The sequence below is a fragment of the Puma concolor genome, chromosome B1 (assembly GCF_028749965.1).
Source record: "Puma concolor isolate L17-30 chromosome B1, mPumCon1.1.hap2, whole genome shotgun sequence".
Lineage (NCBI taxonomy): Eukaryota > Metazoa > Chordata > Mammalia > Carnivora > Felidae > Puma > Puma concolor.
Window position 1 is genome coordinate 72,013,982 of NC_141670.1, and position 21,079 is coordinate 72,035,060.

The 21,079-nt window shown below is 35.1% G+C and overlaps 1 non-coding gene across 1 annotated transcript; it reads right to left on the reverse strand.

Moving 5' to 3' along the window:
• Nucleotides 1-2,090: 2,090 nt before the first annotated feature.
• Nucleotides 2,091-2,194, reverse strand: LOC112859157 (U6 spliceosomal RNA). The gene has a single exon (XR_003223472.1). It is a non-coding gene; the product is annotated as a U6 spliceosomal RNA (small nuclear RNA).
• Between the last annotated feature and the right edge of the window lie 18,885 nt (nt 2,195-21,079).

A 21,079-nucleotide genomic window follows, 5' to 3' on the forward strand; every position in this document is an offset into this window, starting at 1 on the left:
TCTTCATCTCTTCATGCCCATATGCAGTTCTAGTCCTTATCTGCTCCATGCTTTCCCTTCTTCACCGAACAATTTTGTTTTAATAGAATAAAGGAAAGGAAGTAAAAGCACTTCATTTTTAATTATATGCAATTTTATTTTAAACCTCTCTTTTGCTTGTAACCCTCCCTGTGAGTCCAGTCCTTGGGGGTTCAGGGGTTCATGTGCTTGTTAAGAAAAAAAAAAAACTAGGGGCGCCTGGGTGGCTCAGTCGGTTGAGCATCCGACTTCAGCTCAGGTCACGTTCTTCCGGTTTTTGAGTTGGAGTCCCGCATCCGGCTCTGTTCTGACAGCTCAGAGCCTGGAGCTACTTCGGATTCTGTGTCTCCCTCTCTCTCTGCCCCTCCCCTGCTCATGCTCTGTCCCTCTCTGTCTCAAAAATAAATAAAGCATTAAAAAAATTTTTAGAAATAAAAAGGCCTTGAAAACAGTAAAAAAAAATTGTCTAAAGAGTATTGAGGGACTTCACGTAAAACTTGTACAGCTACAGGAAGCTTCTCTCAGCTACAGAATCACTTCTAACCTTATAAAATGTGATACTATTTACTTTATTCAAAACTTCAAGATTGTTTTTAATTTGATTTGCCTATTGAGAGCAATGTAATATTTAATCGGCCTCTGTTTCCTGATCTTTTTCCTCCCTTGCTTCCCAGAGGTGTATATGGCATGTTCTCACATCCTGTTACCAACATTAATGTATGTCACCCTTGCAAATTGTCCTTCATGACTCGTCCTCCATCCACTACTGCAGAGTTCTCTAGTTTGATGTAATCTTGGCTACTGTAAATTTACATTAATTCACATTTTGTCTTTTTTTTTTTCTTTTGACAAACTGCAAAGCACCCTGTCCAACTTTCAGCCCTGTCATACGACACCAGAGGAAGCTGGCAACTTTATGTGAAACACATGGTGAGTCCCCAACATTCATCAATTAATGACCGGAATGCTAAGCCGTTTAATTAAACAAGGAGAGAAATAGGCTCCGGTGTCCAAAGGAAAAAACAAAACAAAACAGCGAAAATAAGATTATATGGTTTGAAATCCAAAGGATAATTTTCAGAGCTTAAACAAATGATTTACAAAGAAGAATTTCAGTTTCCATAAAAGCGAGAACTTCTGAAAGCTGGAGACTGAGAAATTAGGAAGTGCCTGTGGCGGCCGGGGAAAAGTTGTGCTACTGGGAACATATATAAAGCAACAAGGTCTTTACCTCTTCGCCAGCAATAAATCCAGAGAGATTATTTGTGCAAAGGTCAATTTGGATACAAATTCTGATCTTTGTAGAGAAAAATTTAAAAGCCTAATCCATGGGTACTGAAAGAAAATAGAGGTCCGTCAGTCAAATGTGTAATTTCACAGAAGAGGAAACTGAGATATTCATTTTTGAAAGTATAACTCTCTTGGAGTATCTCTTAATTCTACTTTCTCTGTTCTCAACCTTTATTACTTGCCCTTGGCACAATATTTTGCCAAGCTACAAATAAAATGATGTGATTGGCATATAATTATTATAACTGAAGAAAGACAAAAAAACCCCTTTATATTACATGTTAACTATGCTTACAAAGAGAAGGTCCTACAGAAACTAAGAATGACTTTCGGAACTCTGCCTCCCTCCCATACTTTTCAATGTGAAATTTTCCCAAATTGAGAAAAAAAAATCTAAAATTTAGAAAAAAATTTTACTATCATCTGAATGAAGTTCTAAATCCGGTTTTCAGATGATTTTTATTACAAAACAATTTTAAAATTTTAGATTTTTTTCTGATTCAAAGATATATACATATAAAATTTGTAAAAGAAAAAAAGCTAATAAAGATAAATAAAACAATCAGACTCCCAACAGTACATTTTGATGCAGTTTCTCCCATTTATTCTTATGCTTATTGAAATAGTTTTCTTTTCTTTTCTTTTCTTTTCTTTTCTTTTCTTTTCTTTTCTTTTCTTTTCTTTTCTCTTTCTTTTCTTTTCTTTTCTTTTTCTCCTCTCCCCTCCCCTCCCTTCCTCTCCTCTTCCTTTCCTTTCCTTTCCTTTTCTTTCCTTTTCTTCTTTTACATATGGAACCCTTCACAAATTTGTGTATCATCCTTGCACAAGGGCCATACAAAATTCTGTATCATTCCAATTTTAGTATACATGCTGCTGAAGCAAGCACTATTGGCATAATTTTCTACATACGGATTTGTAATCTATTCTATAATTTAAACAAAATTTTAGGATAGTTTTTTCTATGTGCTTAATGTTCAATTTATTTTAAAAGGTGCGTAAAATTGTATTATGTGGAGATACCAGTGTGTGTGTGTGTGTGTGTGTGTGTGCGCGTGTGTGTGTGACCTCCACCTCCATCATTTATTCCAGAATTTTTTCTATTTGAAAGATAAGTTTTAAACATTTTTAGATAAAGTCTTTCCATTAAATTGTAAAGAATTACCTTCTTAGGAGGGATGCTTAGAAGGTACTAACAAGCGTAAGGTCCATTTGCTTTCTATAAATCTTTCACCAGTTTATACTCTCCCACTAGTGTGTGAGAATGCCTGCCTCACTTCAGTTTTGCCAGTAATGAGTCCTATAGACCAAATATTTGACAATAGCAGGCTCGAAAAGTCATTGGATAATTTAAAAAAGCCAGTTAAAGTAGGAAGCATAAAACTTTTTTATATAAACTTGAAGTGCATATATGTACATTAACTTGCCTGTGTTGATTTAGAGCCAAGGGCTTTGATTTATCTCTTTGCTGTCACCTGTCTTGTATAAACTACATCCATTTTACATCGCTGTAATTTTCAGTTGTTTTTTTTTTTTAAATGAAGCAAGAAATCAAGGATAGTGACAGAAAACTTCTGACCTTTGAAGGAAAAAAGTTACCTTCATTTTTGTGTATGTGTTGTTTCATCCAAATTGGTCTTGACATAAATTGTATTAGGTAGTTCACCTTTACTCGTTTCAAAGCATGCAATTGAATGGATTAGCTAGCTTTTCAGGGGAGGGTAAATACAACTAGGTGGTCTTCATGATCTTTTTATTTAATGATGAATATGCCCTATATCCCATTATTTTTGGAGTAGAAACTCCAATGTAAAATACAGTAAGATAAACGCTAAAAATGATATCCAGAAGACCTCTTGTCTTTGTGTTATTGGGCACACAGCACAGTCTTGACTTGGGCAGATGGCTATTGTAAGAGCTTTGAGTCTGTACCTACTGCAAGAGGTATTCTCTTACTTTTCATCATATATACGTTCAAAACTGATAATATATGTGAATACCATTATTTTCTGTAAAAATACTCTCTGGTACAAAGTTCTATGCATAATAATATACATTAAAAGACACACTGCCCACCTACACTTCATTGTGAAAGTCCGATAAAAGATCAACAATTCACTCTACTTGGAAGTAATCAACTTACTTATTATTCTCTGACATTTAAAAATATTTAAAGGGTATTGCGAATATTGCTGCAATAAACAGAGTGGCTCATATATCTTTTTTGAGTTAGTGATGTGTCCATTGATATACCAGTAGAGAATGAGGATGTAGTGTGTGTATATGTATATATATCTGTACATATCTATATATACATATCTATATATATACACATATACATATCTATATATACATATACATATGTACATACACATATACATATCTATATATACATATACACACTACACAGTCATAAAAAAGATGAGATCATGCCACTTGTGATAATGTGGATGGATCCAGAGAGTATTAATCTAAGTCAAATAAGTTAGAATCAGAAAGACAAACACCATATGAGTTCATTTATATGTGAAATCTAAAAAACAAAATAAATGCATAAACAAACAAACAAAAAGCAGAATCATACCTCTAAACAAAGAGAACAAACCAATACTCAGCAGAGGGGAGGGGATGGGGTATTAGGCAAAATGGGTGAAAGGCAGAGGGAGATACAGGCTTTCAGTTACGGAATGAATAAATCACAGGAATAAAAGGCACAGCATAAGGAAAATAATAAATAACATTGTGATAGTGTTGTATGGTGCCCAAAGGTAGCCACACTTGTGGTGAACAATTTTATTTACCAAAATTATTTAAAGAGATTGTTAATTATTGCCAGGAGAAATGAGAAACTCTGTTTTAAAAATACTTTTTCCTATAACCAGAAAGTTTAGATTTTAAGAGTACTTAAAACTTTCTATATTTTACTGCTTAAGCCTGAACCATTCTATTTCTATTTTTTAATTAAAATTCTATGTTTTAAAATCCTTTCTTTTAAGCTGATGTTTATTTATTTTGAGTGCAAGGTAGAGACCAAATGCAGTAGGGGTGGAGAGAGAGGGAAACAGAATCCCAAGCAGGTTCCGCGCTGTCAGTGCAGAGCTGGATGCAGGGCTCAGACTCACAAACCACGAGATCATGACCTGAGCCAAAGTCAAGAGCCAGACACTTAACTGACTGAGCCACCCAAGCATCCCTCTAAATTCTTATATTATTGATCAAGGTTAACTTTTATTGATATATGTGGATATAAAAGAAGAAAAACATAACTTTTAGCATTATATGGATTCAAAAATTTAATATTTAAAAAAAATTTCCCCACTTGTGCTTTATTTGTACCGAAACCCAAATGCTGAATGACTAATTGCAATTATTTTCTCAGCAAGATCTTTTAAATATTTTCGGTAACTCATTTAACCACAAAAGAATGACAAGAAAGGTAAGTAGTGGAACTATTTATTCTAAAGCACTTGTAAGTATAAATTTCATTATTAATTCCGAATACTTTCTTGTAGCATTTTTCAGAAGATCATCCAGATCTTTCAGAACTTGAAGTTCTGATCTATTTTCTTTTGCCTTATATCTATAGTCTTTTTACTAAGGGACGATCTAGAGTATTATTTATTTTTATGCATTCTGTTATTCCTGTTAAATGTAAATACCTGAGTAAAATGAGGAAAATGACAGTGCTGAGCTGGCAGGATGTCTGACCATTCCCCTGCAAGAAGTTGCTAGGTATGAGGAGGAACACAGTGGCCAAAAACATGGGCCAAAGAGAAATCCCTCTCCCTGGAGAAAGGCCACCGGGACCTGAGTGCTGCAACCAGACTTCCGGGACTGCATCCTACTTCATCCTTAACGATGACCGTGATGGCGGTGACGATGACAATGACCATGACCGCTGGCACTGAGGAACTGTTATTAAGCTGCAAGCCCCCAGCTAAAGGCTGTACAACATTATGCCATTGAGGGTCTCACAGCAACTTTGTGGATAAGACATGGATGAGGAAATTAATGATCGGAAAGACTAAGTACCTTGCCCAGTGTCTCACACGGAGCTGGCGATAGACCCAGAATTCTCATGGATTTTTGAGACCACACTCTTCTCGTTTTTCACTCTCTGTGTCTTCCAGCACATCATCATCCTCTGCCAGGTTTTAGAAGCCGAAATGCCTCCAGACTTGGTTGTAAGCCCCCTTTCCTCACTATCTCCATCAAGGTAGGTTCAATGATTGACTATGGACTAATAACTTCAAAGTGAAAAAGTCTCCCTCGATTTTATCTTTTTAGCTCCAAGTACATTTATCCCATGGTCATTGTGAAGATAGAATACATAGAAATTCATGACACTTGCGAGTATGTTACCTTATATGACAAAAGAGAATTTACAATTGTTATTAAAGATTTTGAAAAAAGGGAGATTATTCTGGGTTATCTGGTGTGCCCATTATAATTATAAGAGTCCTGATATGAGGGAGGCAAGAGTGTCAAAATCAGAGACAGATGATGGGATGATGGAGGCAGAGCTTGGAATGAAGGGCTTTGAAGATGAAGAAAGCGGCCTGAGCCAAGGAGTACAGGGGGCCTCCAGAACCTGGAAAAGGCAAGAAGGTGAGTTCTTCTCTGAAATGTCCACAAGGAACACAGCCCTGCCAATACCTTGATTTTAGCTTGGTGAGACCCATTTTGGACTTCTTTGTGTTCTTTTAAGCCACTAAGTTTGTGGTAATTTGTTACGACAGCAATAGAAAGCTTATAGTCTTAGAAACGATAACTTGTACTTACATGCTTCAGTCATATACTACTTAATATGTTAAACTAATGCCAAACAGTAACTTTCGTACAGTAAGGAACAATTCTTATATCTCAGTTTTGTAAACTCTTTATTATGCTTCTTCTCGTGACATTGGCCAACACAGATCCTCTTTTTGTGTGTCTTAAATTTTAATTTTTAAATGGACATTAACTGGGGCCCTCTGCTGGCTCGGTTGGCTGAGCATCTGACTCGATTTTGGCTCAGGTCATGATCTCCTGGTTCGTGGGATGGAGCGAGCCCTGTGTTGGGACTGTCAGCACAGAGCCCGCTTGGGATTCTCTCTCTCTCTCCCTTCTCTCTGCTCCTACCGCACTCATGTGCATGCTCAATCTCTCTCTCAACATAAACACTAAAAACATAATACAAATAAGAGGATATTAACTTATGAAAACTTAATCATTATAGTCTTAAAGTGTTGTAGAATACTTCTATGAATTAAACTGCTTACGTTTCAAAATAATTCAAGGAGAAATGAGATCTTGCAGAGGTATTTGTTTGTCAGAACAGATTTTAATTATAACCAGAATGTGAATAGTGAGCAGATTCTCCAGCATATTTAAAAATCACTTGTTCTTGGGGCATCTGGATGGCTCAGTCGGTTGGGCAGCACGGGTCATGATCCCATGGTCTGTGGGTTCGAGCCCTGTGTCGGGTTCTGTGCTGGCAGCTCAGAGCCTGGAGCCTGCTTCAGATTCAGTATCTCCCTCTCTCTCTTCTCCTCCCCCCATTGTGTTCTATCAAAAATAAATATACATTAAAAAAAATTTTAAAAGTCAATTATTCTTGTACTTGAAAGTCAATAAGAAAAAGGAGGACTTTAAAATGTGAAGAATTTTGTAAGGAAGATAGTGATAGTGAGAAATTATTAAGAAAAATATTCAAAAAAAAAAAAAAAGAAAAATATTCAGACCCAGAAGAGTCAACACAATATTGAAGGACAAAAACAAAATTGGAGAACTGATGTTATCTGACTTCAAGATTTACTACTACTATAAAGCCACAACAACCCAGACAGTGTGCTACTGGTGAAAAACACAGACAAATAGGTCAGTGGAACACAACAGAGAACTCAGAAATATATTTACATTCATACAGTCAACGGATATTTCACAAAGGAGCAAAAAGCAATACAACAGAGCAAAGATATTTTTCTTAACAAATGGTGTGGGAACAACTAGACATCCACGTGTAAAAAAAAAATCTAGACTCATAATACACATCCTTCATAAAAATTAATCAAAATTTAGCTATGCTTAAATATAAAATACGAAATTATAAAACTCCCAAAATATAACAGAGGAGAAAAAGACAATACCTGAGGCACAATTCATGAAAGGAATAGTGGATAAGCTGGACTTACTTAAATCAAAACCTCTGCTCTGCTAAGGACAACGTCAAGAAGACAAACCACAGACTGTGAGAAAATATTTGCAAAAGACACATCTGATAAAGAATTATTGTCCAAAATATGCAAAGAACACTTAAAACTCAACAATGAGAAAGCAAGCAATCCAATTTAAAAATGGGCCAAAGACCTTAACAGACACTTTAACAAATAAAATGTAGTAATGGAGAATAAGTACCTGAAAAGGTGATTTACATCGTATGTCATTAGGGAAGTGAAAATTAAAACACAAAAAACCCTGAGAAACTCCTACCCACCTATTAGAAGGACCAAAATCCAGAACACCCAGTACCAAATACTGAGGATATGGCACAAGAACTCTCATACATTGCTGCTGGGGATGCTAATAATATAGCCACTTTGGAAGACAGTGTGGTGATTTCTTGTAAAACTAAACTTACTATATGATCCTATAATCATGTTTCTTGGTATTTTCCCAGAGAAGTTGAAAACTTTTGTCCATACAAATATCTGCACATGGATCTTTATGGCACTTGTATCTGTAATTTCCAAAATTCGAAAGCAACGAAGATGTCCTTCGGTAGGTGACTTGATAAACAAAATGGTACCTGAGAAATGAGCTATCAAGACATAAAAAGACATGGAGAAACTTAAATGCATATTATTTTTTTTTTTTAATTTTTTTTTTTTTTTTCAACGTTTATTTATTTTTGCGACAGAGAGAGACAGAGCATGAACGGGGGAGGGGCAGAGAGAGAGGGAGACACAGAATCGGAAACAGGCTCCAGGCTCTGAGCCATCAGCCCAGAGCCTGACGCGGGGCTCGAACTCGCGGACGGCAAGATCGTGACCTGGCTGAAGTCGGACGCTTAACCGACTGCGCCACCCAGGCGCCCCTTAAATGCATATTATTAAGTGAAATAAGCCAATCTCAAAGGCTGCATACTGTATATTCCAACTATGTGACGTTTTGGAAAAGGCCACATCGTGGAAACAATAAAAAGATTAGTGGTTGCCCAAGGTGTGTGTCTAGGGGGAGAGATGAATAGTCAGAGCAGAGAGAATTTGTATGGCAGTGAAAATACTCTATGTGACATTGTAATGATGGATATGTATCATTGCACATCTTTCCAAAGCCACTGATACAGTGAACTTGAAGGTAAGCTACAGACTTTGGATGATTATGATGTGTCAGTGCAGGTTCATTGTTGGTTAAAATGTACCATTCTAGTGAGTGATATTGATGATCGATCAGAGAGGCTATACAGGTATGGGAAATCTCTTTACTTCCTTCTCAATTGTATTTTAAATCTAAAGCTGTTCTAAAAAATTAAATAAAGAAAAAATATTCATGGAAGAATTTATATTTCAAAGTCTTCTGAAGTAATTGTCCAGGAAAAAAATTTATTGTTTCCTATTTTCATCCTCTAAAAGCAATTGAGATGGTTTTTTTTGTTTTTTTTGTTTTTTTTTTTTGGGGGGGGGTAGCTGAGTTGTAGTTCTATCCATACAAGAAATAGCAAGCCATAACCCAGAAGTTTACTTCTAGCCCTATGATTAGATCCAATTTATATGTAATGGAGATTTTACATCAATTAACACCTAGTGCAGAATGAAAGCAATTTTTATAATAAAGTTTACTTATTTATTGTGATAGAGAGAGTGCACATGAGCAGGGGAGGGGCAGAGAGAGAGGAAGAGAGAGAATCCCAAGCAGGCTCCATGTTTTCCAGTATAGAGCCTGATGTCGGGCTCCATCCCACAAACTGTGATATCGTGACCTGAGCTGAAATGAGTCAGACACATACCCAACTGAGCCACTCACGCTCCCCAAATGAGAGCAGTATCAACTTGACCTCCACTCTGTGAATAATTTTAAAAGCAGAGTGATTTATTTATTTTTTTTTCAACGTTTATTTATTTTTGGGACAGAGAGAGACAGAGCATGAACGGGGAGGGGCAGAGAGAGAGGGAGACACAGAATCGGAAACAGGCTCCAGGCTCCGAGCCATCAGCACAGAGCCCAACGCGGGGCTCGAACTCACGGACCGCGAGATCGTGACCTGGCTGAAGTCGGACGCTTAACCGACTGCGCCACCCAGGCGCCCCAAAAGCAGAGTGATTTAAATGTTAAACCAATTATTGGTGTTACTTAACCCCAAAACATCATATAATAGGTAGTGGCTTAATGATGAAAGCATGAAAAATAAAGCTGACCAGATACGTGAGTTTTTAAAGTTGCTGGTGTATAAAGCTTCTGGCTCCTGTATACGAATTAATTACAGTTATTTGTCTGATATATTCGATTCATTAGTGGTACTTACAGAATTATGTATTTTTATGATTTAACAGGGAAAAATCATCCTGTTTCAATGGATAAATTCTTACTCACCTTCATTCTCTAAATACACTAAAGTAGTGAAAACATCCAACTACTTTAAATAATTGATTTAAGTTTTTTGCAATTGTATTAGAGGTGAATGAGCTTCTGTTTCTAAAATTGCATATATTTATCTGCTTTCTTACATTTCCCCATTTATACTGAATGTGTTTGTGTTAAAACAACTTATTATAGTTGAGCAATAATTGCTTTGAAGACATAATCTGAGATTAGACATTTTCAATTAAATATGAATTTTCAGCAGGGACAAATTATCCAAAATTGATTAAATAGATATGATATTAACTTTTACTTCTCAATTTCAATCCTTCATTAAAAAGCATGTGAAGGGGTGCCTGGGTGGCTCAGTCGGTGAAGCGTCCGACTTCGGCTCAGGTCACGATCTCCCGGTCTGTGAGTTTGAGCCCCGCGTCGGGCTCTGGGCAGATGGCTCAGAGCCTGGAGCCTGCTTCCGATTCTGTGTCTCCCTCTCTCTCTGCTCCTCCCCCGTTCATGCTCTGTCTCTCTCTCTGTCTCAAAAATAAATAAACGTTAAAAAAAAAAAAAAAAGGCATGTGAAGAATTACTGACATAAAAATGCAAAATATATCTGTACACAAGAACTTGAATTTGTATTCATACACACGCATGTAGATTTGTATACGCCAAGTTTATGTATAGAGTTACATAAATATGTATGCATGTAAATGTGTTTTATTTTAAATATACAAAGAATTTATAATCAAATAATCACTGGTCAAATAAAAATACTTGATAAGTACATAATTAAACAATATTGATACATTCAAGTGTGCTCATTGTTCTTGTAATAATTATGACCTGCATGACACTTAGTTTCCCCTATGTCATAACTCTTACATTTATAACATTTTAATTTTTTCATTCTCTCAATAATTACGAGAAATATATTAAAATATAGACTGGATTTAAAAAAATAATTAGAAGGCAATAAAGAAAAGATCTGAAGAAAAATGTATCAAATACATATATATCTATCTTCCTTAAAATATCTGCATCATTCACATACATAATAGAAAAACAATCAAATCAGTAGACAAATGAACAGAAGACACAAATGAACAGTTTATAAGTACAGAATTTGTTTTCACCATCCTTAAAGAAAGAGAATCATACGGGCACTTGGGTGGCTGAACCAGTTCAAGTCTCTGACTGATTTCAGCTCAGGTTATGATCTCAAGGTTTGGGAGTTCCGGCTCTGGGTAGAGTTCTGTGCTGACAGCATTGTGTCTGCTTGGGATTCTCTGTTTCCTCTCTTTATGCCTCTCCCCCACTCATTCTCTCTCTCTCTCTCTCAAAAATAAAAAAAAAATAATAAAAACAAAACAAGGAATAGAATCCTAGTAAGATCATTCACCCAAGCCAAGTTTCGCCCATGAATTTCTAGTAGATGTCAGGTGGCAACATAAAACACTGTTGAAGGTTCATGTTTGTGGTGACAACTTTCCATTTCAGAGCCGTCAGAGCCTTACTGTTGTTGTGGTAATGAAAAAGGGAGTAAGCACATAGCAGAGCAGGTAGCTTTTCTGGTAATTTGGCTTTTGCTGTTGTTTTCCAGCTTAGAGACTGTTGGTAAGCAATGCCAGATACCCATACACCATTGCCCATTGCTACTCTACATTTTCAAAGACACTAGTAAATATTAGCGGCTTCCAATGGGAATAATAATTCAATCAAAATAAGCCAGATCCTAAAGCTATTTCTTTATTTTGTGAATTTTCCAGAGCTTCTAAAGCTTCTCTTCGAGCAGTTTTAACATTCAACCTTACATAAAGTACTTCAATAGCTTAGGTTACCTTTCCATTGAGCGTATGTTTCACTGTCAGTTTGGGGAACAGTAAAAAAATTAGTTATTTGTTACAAATACCTGTGATGTGCCAGACACTGTGCTAAATGATGTACCTGTATTATTTCATCCAATCTTCATGGTAGTCCTGTAAGGTAGGTACATACACAATTTTTTTTTTTTTTTTTTTTTTTTTTTTTGCCAATGAAGAATGTGACGCATAGACTGCTCAAATTTACACAACTGGTAAGTGTAGAGCTGGACGGTCAGATTCCAGATCTGACACACCATTGTAGTCCTCTGGTACCATGAATCCACTCGTACAAATAGAAAAACTATTAAAATAGAGGTTTGATGAACTTCATCAAGAGTCAGGCCGAGTCAAGCTAGTTCTTAAGACATCCGTATTCCAGTGCTCACATTCTTAATCACTACCCCATCCCCCCTCTTAATTTAGGTATTCTTCCCTGGGAAGAGGAATTAGTGACCAAGCTAGCTTCTAATGCTAAGACACATTTAACATTTCGAACTAATCACATCAGTTTGTTCTGAATAGAAAAATGAGCAAATATCTGAATTTCTTCCTATAGGATACCCTAAGAGGAAGACTTATTGAAATTTTTTTTAACTTTTTATTAATGTTTATTTATTTTTGACAGAGAGAGAGAGAGAGAGAGAGAGAGAGACAGACAGAGCATGAGCATGAGAAGGGGAGGGGCAGAGAGAGAGGGAGACACAGAATCTGAAGCCAGTCTCCAGGCTCTGAGCTGTCAGCACAGAGCCCGACGCCGGGCTCGAACTCACAGACTGCGAGATCATGACCTGAGCCGAAATTGGACGCTCAACGGACTGAACCACCGAGGCGCCCCTGAAATGTTTAAAAACAAAACAAAAGAAAACAAAACAAAACAAAAAACAAAACAAAAGAAAACAAAACATAGAAACATCCTTAATTTTAAGTTTACTTATTTATATTAACACAATTAATCACACCTTCAAATTTAAACCCTGTTGTCACAGGTTCAGAATTATTTCCCATGCATTATTGTGCCAAAAATTACGTGGGGAAATTTCTCTCCCATGAAGTTTTTTGGAAGATTTAAAGTTATAGAGTAGCTACATCCTGATAGAGGCATTTGTGAATGTATTACCAGAATCATTTGTTGTTGTTGTTTTTTTAACTTCCCCGTGGGAATATGTTAGAGAAGGAGTAGGGTAAAAATATCAATCTAAATAATCTACCTTAGGATGATATACTTGAAAAAAATGGTAGTTACGCAAAAAATGTTCCTAGCCAAGTATCTCAGCATCATTAGCCACTGTTGTAGTTCCATGTTTAGGATATCTGACATATGAGGTTTGTGAGGTTATATGAGGTTTGATGTGGGGGAAGCATTCTTTGGATGTATGCCTATTTCCTGGAATTTACCCTACATCAGCTGTGAAAGTGATCCAATGGTTCAGGTTCATTTGATAGATGCAACAACTCTGGCTGACATCTGGTCCAATTATTTGTGGTCAAGTATGTAATTTCTTTCTTTCTTTCTTTCTTTCTTTCTTTCTTTCTTTCTTTCTTTCTTCTGTCTTTCTTTCTTTCTTTCTCTTTCATTCACTCTTTCTTTCTTTCCTTCCTTCCTTCCTCTCTCCCTCTCCTCCCCTCCCTCCTTCCTTTATTCCTTCCTATCTTTCTTTTTCTTATTTTTATTAAAACTTTAGATTGAGATATAAAGTTGGTAATAATATCTTTTGGAGACATTTTTATAAAAGTATAATTGGAAGGCTGTGATACATTCTAAAGAACTGGACATTTTAATAAATTGTTAAGTTTAATTTTTGCTGTGAATTTCTAGCTTGTAATAAAAAATCCCTTCAATATGTCATTGTGAGTATTATGTTACTTTTCATGTGGCGCAAAAATGTTACTTTGAAATTTAGCAGCATCTTGACCTGTTGACATGATAATAATACTAGGAGTTAAAGTTAAAAATTTGAAATTGTAGCTCTAAAAGGTAGAAAGTTCTAGAGCTAATAGAAAAGTAGTAGAAGTCTATAGTTGTCATTATTCTTATAATTCCTTTACATTTTTGTTAATTTATATCACTATTATTTGTTAAAGAAAGTGCCCTTTTTAAAAAAAAAATTCAGCTGTTATTGGACTATTTTTGATAGTGCTAAATACTATTTCCAAAGTTGTTAACATTTATGGTTCCTAGAGAAACATAATTATATTTGAAGTATTTGAAGGTTGTTTTTTTTTAAGTGATATAAGTTTCATTCCATGCTTTTGATTCTACATTTCACGGTCCACCTTCTTGTTAACAGATATCTGCATGTATTTTAAATATTTCATGACCCCACTACTGTTGATTTGATTATTACTGAATGTCTAAACCAGCTCTATTGAAAACTTAATTTGTGTTTGTTTTCTAGTTTCTTATATTGAAGAATTCCATCAGAAACTCTTCAGAACTCATATTTTTATAAACCAAGGGCATACATGACATATCATAGAACCTATTAAATTTGAATAATGATTTTATTGTAAGATATACGATTTAACTCTTGGGACTATACATGAGATATACATTTATATTAATAAGAAATTGGTTCTCATTTATTTGATTGACATTTTAAATTAATTTTGGTTTATTAAAAGTCTTATCTAGAATAGAGTAATTGTTGAGTGCATATACATTTCTATTTTGAAAGGGTTTTTTTTTTTTTTTTTGGACCAATTCGGTAGAAATTAAAATTAAATCCTGCAACTAGAAGGCACATGCTTAAAAGTAGACTAAGATACTTCTTGACCATGGAGTGTTTGATTTATAAGAAATGATATTACCAAATGCATTAAATAAAAATGTCAAAAAAAAAAAAACAACTTCCTAAAACCCAAGGTATTACTGAAATTCAAAGTCCATTTTATTCTTACATTTAATTTTAGATTTTGATAGATAAAACTAAGATAAATCTTCAATTACTTGAACATCAACATTTTTATAATCTCTTTTCATAGTAATAAAATATGTAGGAAATTATTTTGGAAAGGGTAAGAATTTGCAGCATCTAGGAGTCTTTTAAACTTCACAAAAACTGTATAGCAGGTGGGTTACCTGCATGTGTAATCATTTCTAATTATTCTTAAGTATTCACTGTAAAGTCAGATTTCATTGCTGAAAGTCTCCATAGCAACGGAGGAATAAAAATGTCTGCTTCAGTGGTTCTTAAATAAAATATTATTTCATTTTGCTTTCAGAAATATACGTAGGAAAAATAATTCTCGTTTTATAAAAATGGGTGATTTCTGTGCATGAAGAAAGGGCTCCCTTGTGCCGATACAAACCTTTTCATACTTACATAATGCACTGGTTTACCTTTTTCTATGACACTTTCCGTTTCTCAATCTTCCTCCAAATTTTCCTCTATAACCTGCCTTCTCTCTAAGCTACATTCTGCTTCCTTCATCTTAGCTCAATTCAATATCACATGATTATCTCCATAGATACTGAGATAGCTTTAGACAGATTCAATATACATTCATGATGAAAAGTACAAAAAATGGGAATGGAAAGATATTTTTTTAACATGATTATATACCCCCACTACCATTATATATCCCCGTTACTACTTTGTAGTAGAAATATTTTTAGCCAGGAAAATTAAATGAGAGAAATCAATTATAAACACTAAATTGGATAATTTAAGGAATAAAACAGTATCTATTGGTGGATAATATGATAGAATACCTAGAAACTCCAGAGAACTGATGCTAAAACTAAGCCAAATGTTAATGAATTGAGTGAGTTGACCAGGATATAAAATTATCACATAAAATCAACAGTCTTCATAGACACAAATAATAAATAGAGAATAGAACGTTAAAGATCATTATGTTCAAGACTGCAACAAAGATTGGGGTGCCTGGATGTCTCAGTCGATTAAGTGTCTGACTTCGGCTCAGGTCAGGATCTCACAATTCACGGGTTCGAGCCCCATGTCGGGCTCTGTGCTGACAGCTCAGAGCCTGGAGCCTGCTTCGGATTCTGTGTCTCCCTCTCTCTGCCCCTCCCCTGCTCACACTCTCTCTCTTTCTCTCTCAGAAATAAACATTAAAAAAAAGTTTATAAAAAAAAAGACTGCAAGAAAGATTAAACATAAAGACATAAATTTAACAAGACATGTGGAAAATCTATATGAGGAAAACAAATTTAAACCTCTTTAAATGTATATGACGAGATAAGTAGAATAGATAAAATAGAAAGTCCAAAATTAAACTGAAATACATAAAGAAATTTAACATATGAAAAACTTGTATTTCAGTTTACTGGAGTAAAGACTGACTCATTAATAAATGGTGATTTGACAAGTAGGTAGCCATATGGAAGAAGTTAAAATTTAATTTATCTCATACCATATAAGAGATTACTACGAATGGATTAGGTATATAAGTGTAAAAAAAAAAAATGAAGCCATGATCTACCACAAGGAAACATTCCTGAATTTCTCTTTAATTTTAGTATTGGGAAGGCTTTCTAGTGTTACAAAATTCAAAGACATTAAATGAAAACATTGTTGTATTTGACAACATAAATTAAAAATGGTTGTATAAAAAAGTCTTAAAAAAAAAATAAGCCTTGTAGCAAACAATTACAACATATAAAACAGCCCAAGGGTAAATGTCCTTTTTAAAATGAAGGGACAAAGGACCAAAGTCCTGATAGAAAAATGAGAAAAAAAAATAAGTGAAAAAATTAAAGATAGTTAAAGAATCCACAAAAAATATTCAAATCATTTATAATGAGAGAAGTAACAATTTTAAAATGCTGAGATCCTATTTATCACCTGATGTGTAAATATTATGTATGTAAATATTAAATTTTGTCAGTAAGGCTGTGGAGAAATAAACTCTTATATGTTGTTAATCAGAATGAAAATTGGTAAAACCGATTTTTCACCAAAGTTGGTAATACCTAACAAAACTACCTATGCACTTACTCTGCAATCCAGAAACTTCTAAAAACATACACTAAAGATACACCTCCAATAATAAGAAGACACATATGTACAAGGTTATTCACTGCAGCATTATTTGTAATTGAAAAATGTAGGAAACAAATTAATACTCATATATAGGAAAGAGATTGGAGAAAATATGGTCATCCAAACAAAGGAGAACTATACACCTGCACAAAAGAATAACAAAGATTTGTATGAATTGATATGGAGTGACTTGTAGGACTTGTTTTAATGTTTACTCATCTTTGAAAGAGAGAAAAAGAGTGTGAGTGGGCAAGGGGCAGATGAGAGAGGGAGACACAGAATCTGAAGCAGGTTCCAGGCTCCCAGCTGTCAACACAGAGCTTGATGCCGGACTGGAACTCATGAACTGGGAGATCATGATCTGAGTCAAAGCTGGACGCTCCACAGACTGAGCCACCCAGGTGACCCGTAGGACATATTTGTAAGTGAGACAAGCAAATTATACAGGAAACTATTGTGTACTATCTTTCATGTAAGAAATGAGGGGAAATAAGAAAATACACACATACTTGCCCATTTTTGTGAAATAAATATAGGAATGCTAAACCAAGAACTGAGGAGATTGTTTATCTCTAGAAAGTGGGTGAGAAATTGTTAGAAAGGAGAAAAGAGTGAGAACAGGGATAAGGAGAGAGTAACATTCCCCTGAATATATCTTTTTGTATATTTCTGATTCTTAGATGTACAATAATGCTTCATAGATATACAGTAATGCTTCATAGATATGTCAACTACTCAAAAATTAGCCAGATAAACTGCTATGTGGGGGAAACATATGACATGGAAACAATAGCAAGTGAACCAAATTGAATTACAAATGATAACCTAATCACACTGAAGGAGTACTGAAAAAACAATGAACCTGGTAATTTACAAAACATCAATTGTTTACCTTTAAGGCCAAAGGCAAAAAAGTGCTCTATACAACTGCTCCAATCTAATTAGTAAATGTGTTTCTCATTGGGTATGTGTTAACAACTTTGAAACTATGCAATGTGCATACTAGAACTGAAAAGAAAAAAAAAAGGACATATATATTCATCGCATGCAGGTAGAGCTGAATGCTCACTTTTGGAGAAAGTAATTACATATAGGGAAAGGGGAAGAGCTAAAATAAACACTACGGTGTTTCACTGGAATCAGTTATCAGTATAAACTTATTGTCTTAACTGTTACAGAAGTAGATAATGTAGAAATACAGATGTCAGGATGTGGCTTGGGTTACCATCTATACATACGTATATTCCTATCTCCATTGGCTGAGGGCACTATGAGTAATTACACCCAGCAGCAGTGAACACATTTATAATCCAGTTCTTGGAAGTACTTAATAAAAGATGTGAGCTTTAAAAAAATGTCAAAGCCATCTGGAAGGAGTTAGAAAGGCCAAAGCTGGAATAATTTGAGAAAATAAAAGATAATTATATTGGTTTTTAACCCACATAATAAAATAAATATCCAAGAGGTTTTTGTTTTTGTTTTTTTTTTTTGATGTGAACAACTAATTGAATAATTATATAAATGGAGGACGGGGAATATTTTTTCCTTATGGAAGAATTTCAATTAATAAAATTCAGGGGGAGAGAAGAAAATAGAAAATCACCATTAGGCAAACACGATGCTAAAAGTGTTGGGCAAAATTTGAAGAGAATCGGTATCTTTACGTAGTGCCAAAGATATTGCTCTTCTGAAGGTATTTATATGGAAGAAAAAAAAAAACAGTAACTTTCTGGAAGAGAAACCCTGCAGACACCACTTTAGCCAAATTGACAAAATTAACATCACCAGTATTAAGAAATATTGACGCTCTGAGACGCACACAGCATCACGTGCATGCTAGTCTTGCCAAAATTATATGTAACGTTCCTTTCTGTCATGAGAAAGCATCAGAAAAACCCAAATTGAGGGACATTCTGCAAAATAACTCACCTGTATTCTTCAAAATGTCAAGATCATTAAACATAAGAGGAAAGACTGTGCAATTGTTACAGACTGAAGGACATGAAGGGCAAATATCAGCAAAATAAAATGTGAGATCCCACATATGATTCTAGAACAGAGATACACTAGTGGGGAAACAGGGGAATTTCAAGTAAAGTATACCAGTGTTAGTGGCCTGGTTTTCATAATTGGACTGTGGCAATGCAAGATGTTAACCTGAGGAGGAGCTGCATACTCTTTTTGCAACTTTTCTAGAAGTCTAAAATTGGTTTAATGTAAAAAGGCAAAAAGGAAAAACTTCAAAAACACTCCTCAAGCCACATTATTGAATAAATTGCTGAGATTATTTTTTCCTGATGCTACTTTGTTTACTCTAATGAAATCTGTGAAATTCCTTTCATAGTGTTCTCTTTTTTCTGAAAACACCAGCATTTTTCTAGCTCAATTAGATTGGCTCCTCTCTTCCAGAAACCCCTCAATTCTTCCTCTCAATCCATAAAGAAAACTTTCTCTGCAGTTTACATTGAAGTTCCTGCAACTTATCTGGTAGCTTTGTCTATAATTCCCTTAGTATTATCCACATTATAAAATCCTTCTTAATGATTATTTTTCTAAATTCAAAGTTTACTCTTTGTTGCTTTATGTAAGTTTTTATTTGAGTCATTTAAATCACTTCCCTACATACATGAACTAGTAGATACCTATGAAATTTTGGCCATAAAATCATCTTCTTCTTTAGGATTTCACTAAATTAATGAAATACCAAGCATCTGTGCTGTGAAGTCTATTCATCTGACTTTCATTAAGCCCTTTGCCATCACTATTTCCATATACGCTGTGTGTCTTACATCAGTTTTGGACCTTCCCTTCTTGTAGATTTTTGAAGGTTGTTAGTATAAGAACCAGAGATACATTGGGCTTACTTGAAGCCAACCATTTACTAGATTATGGAAGTTCACGGCTCTGTTTCCTTGGAACTTGCCAAATTCCTGTATATTCATGTGATCCGTGGACTTTCACAAGAAAAAAACTCTCTTGCTAGATCCTCTATCAGTTGTTCTGTAAACTCCTTATCTTGGGTATTTCTTCCCAATAACTACCAGATTTAGTGACAGATTCTTAATTTTGTTCTTGAATACTTTGCATACTTTCATACTTGTTTCATACTGGCATATGGTGACCACAAGTAAGCAATAGTTTGTGTAGACATCCTCTGGAGACATTTTTCTTTTGATCCTAGATCATTAATTTCCAACAGTTCACAATAAGAAAACCTTGATCACATGCATTCCGGGACACCAAAAACAGTGCTAAGATCACAGTGGACAAATAACATATCTGCTTCCAAGGTCAATGATATCATGTCTAATGCTAGTCTTATTTCCTGTTGTAATAGACATTGGTTATCCCTCAGTAATCTTTCAGTGTAGTGGCTAGATTTTGCTAGGTTATGTTGCAGTAATAACATTAAGATCTCAGTGGCATATGAAAATATAGGTTTAATTCGCATGGTTGTTATATATTGTCATTTTACTTTACTTCTCTCCACTTAGGGACCCAGGCTAGATGAAGAGCCACAATCTAGGGCAGTCTTGGCACAATGAAAAGAGCAATGGCAGAACCACTTGGCATTTCATAAAACTTCTCAGAAATACTACGTATCATATTCACTAGTTACTTCTTGGCCAAAGATAGCTGCTTGACTAAGCCTGACATCCTGTAAATGGACTCAGTAGAAGAGGGGTAATTTGACACTAATACAACCTATTACAGTTGGCCTCTTAATTAAACATAGTTGCTTTTCTTCCTACACACAGAAAATACACTCAACCACTTTCCAGAGGTGTTAACCCCACAGTCCCAGTTTCAGGATATTGTGATAATCTTAACATTGTCTCTGTGTGGATCCTTTTTGTCTGTAGACCTATTAAAGTTAAAGACAATTATTCTGCTTCCTCTCATACAAAAAAAAAACAAACAAACAAGAGTTGAACAGATCCAGAAAACTATAATGAACACTCCTTTTTAGGAAGAACAGTGTAGACACAGGGCCCTAGTACACAGTAATTCTGGAGTCCATTTGGAAAATATGAGGGCTCTACCCTAAGCATGGGCAATTTTCTTTGGTTAAACCCCAGTTCTGCTCTTGTGGACTAGCTCCTAAATCCATAGTTTTCTATGACTCCTGACTCCACCTTCTGAAAGATATTACTCCGCTTAAGTGCAAATGAGAAGACATTGGAGGATATGTTATTTTGGAAGAAAGCAGAGATTTTTAACCTGCTTCCTATTTATAGAAGTTTGGGGGCAGGGGCATCCCAAAGACTATTTTAAGTCTTGGAGAGGACAGTCTCTTGGTTCAGCCAAGTGGTTCTTTAGACAGTAACACTTTCTCAAAAACTTGGTCAG